Source organism: Piliocolobus tephrosceles, chromosome 21, assembly GCF_002776525.5.
Source record: "Piliocolobus tephrosceles isolate RC106 chromosome 21, ASM277652v3, whole genome shotgun sequence".
Classification (NCBI taxonomy): Eukaryota; Metazoa; Chordata; class Mammalia; order Primates; family Cercopithecidae; genus Piliocolobus; species Piliocolobus tephrosceles.
The window spans coordinates 33135754-33138203 of NC_045454.1; the positions used below are offsets into that span (position 1 = coordinate 33135754).

The 2450-nt window shown below is 41.3% G+C and overlaps 1 pseudogene; it reads left to right on the plus strand.

Moving 5' to 3' along the window:
• Positions 1 to 678: 678 nt before the first annotated feature.
• Positions 679 to 2450, plus strand: LOC111554260 (annotated as a pseudogene).

Genomic DNA, 2450 nt, shown 5'->3' on the forward strand with positions numbered 1-2450 from the left:
CATACATTGTTTTTTAAAAAGGAAACCAGGAGTTGGCGCAATTTACATTTTTGTGTGTGTGTGTGAGACAGAGTCTCACTCTTACCCAGTCTGGAGTGCAGTGGCATGATTTTTGCTCGCTACATTCTCTACCTCCACAGTTGAAACAATTCTCCTGCCTCAGCCTCCAAAGTAGCTAGGGATTACAGGTACCTGTTACCATGCCTGGCTAATTTTTTTTGTATTTTAGTAGAGATGGGGTTTTACCATGTTGTTCAGGCTGGTCTCAAACTCCTGACTTCAGGTGATCCTCCTGCTTTGCCCTCCCAAATTGCTGGAATTACAGGCATGAGCCATTATGCCTTGTTGGCAATTTATTTTATTCTTACTATTTTTTTGAAACAGAGTCTCACTCTGTCACCCAGGCCAGAGTGCAGTGGTGCAATCTTGGCTTACTGCAACCTCCGCCTCCTGGATTCAAGAAATTCTCATGCCTTGGCCTCCTGAGTAGTTGGGATTACAGCTGCCGATGACCATGACTGGCTAACTTTTTGTAATTTTAGTAGAGATAGGTTTCACCATCTTGGTCAGGCTGGCCTTGAACTCCTGACCTCAAGTGATTCACATCAGCCTCCCATAGTGCTGGTATTACAGACGTGAGCCACTGTACCAGGTTGGCAATTTACTTTTAAAGGCACAATGTTACGCTGGGGAGCAAGAAGAGCTGTTGCACATAAGTAACAGACGTTTCTTTATCTTCTTTGTGACTGTTTGCTTTATGCTCACCCAGGGCCTTTCACACACTTAACTCATTTGTACATTTTTCACAAATGTATTTTCGGCAGTATGTTTTTGTTACATTTATATGTCTAGGAAGAAATTACAGCTTGAGATATTTTGCTATGTCATCTTGCTTATGTAGTTTTTATAACTTTATAGGTTAGATTTGTAAAGTGTATTTATCTGAGTCTAGCAATTGAAGTAATGTGTTTTTATTGTTTCTTTCAGTTATGTGTTCTCATTTTGCCCAAGACTTTCGGCCAGAGCAGAGCATAAAAGATTCTTTCCAAAAAGTGATACTTAGAAAATTTGAAAAATATGGACATGGCAATTTACAGTTTAAAAAAGTCTGTGAAAGCATGGATGAGTGTGAGGTACACAAAAGAGGTCACAATGGGCTTAACCAATGTTTGGCAACTACCCAGAGCAAAATATTTCCATGTGGTAGATATGTGAAAGTCTTTCATCAATTTTCAAATTCAGAGAGACATAAGAGAAGATATACTGAAAAAAACACTTTGAAATATGTAGAATGTGACAAAGATTTTAACCAGTCCTCAACCCATACTACACATAAAAAAATTGATACTGGAGAGAAACCCTACAAATGTGGAGAATGTGGCAAAGCCTTTAAGTACTCCTATACCCTTACTACACATAAGATAATCCATACTGGAGAACAACCCTACAAATGTAAAGAATGTGGCAAAGCTTTTAACCATCGTGCAACTCTTTCTACACATAAGAAAATTCATACTGGAGAGAAACCATACAAGTGTGATAAATGTGGAAAAGCCTTTATTTCATCCTCAGTCCTTCGTAAACACGAGAAGATTCATACAGGAGAGAAACCATACAAGTGTGATAAATGTGGCAAAGCCTTTATTTTATCCTCAATCCTTCGTAAACACGAGAAGATTCATACGGGAGAGAAACCATACAAGTGTGATAAATGTGACAAAGCCTTCACCCGTTCCTCACACCTTACTATGCATAAGATCATTCATACTGGAGAGAAGCCATACAAATGTGAAGAATGTGGCAAAGCTTTTACATGGTCTGCAGGCCTCCATAAACATAGGAGAACTCATACGGGAGAGAAACCCTACAAATGTGAAGAATGTGACAAAGCCTATACTACATCCTCAAATCTAATGGAACATAAGGCAACTCATACTGGAGAGCAACCTTACAAATGTAAAGAATGTGGCAAAGCTTTTAACTGGTCCTCAGACTTTAATAAACATAAGAGAATTCATATTGGACAGAAACCAAGAATGTGACTGTTAGGCAGGAATCTAGACCCAACATGGTGGCGTTACCCGGCGTAGCAGGCCTTTTGTTAAAGACTCCCTTCACCCTTGTACACACCCGCAGACTTACATGTGTCAGAGTTCTGGTTGGGCAACCACACTCCCTCATGACCTGCAGCTCACCTGCATTCCACAAGTTCGTAAACAGCAGTTTCGGTTGACAGTTTCCAAAGACCCCTCCCTCATGACCCTTACTCGACTCCTGCCCCAGTAGTTTCAAGACCCCCCAGGCCCTGTTTGCACAACCAGCTTCCCTACTTCTCGGGCTATAAAAAGCCCCTACCCTTGTCCCTCAGTGCGACTTCCTCAGCCCACACCTTGTGACCGAGGAACCTCGCCCACAAGCCCTAATAAAAGGCTGTTCTCACTGCCATTTGC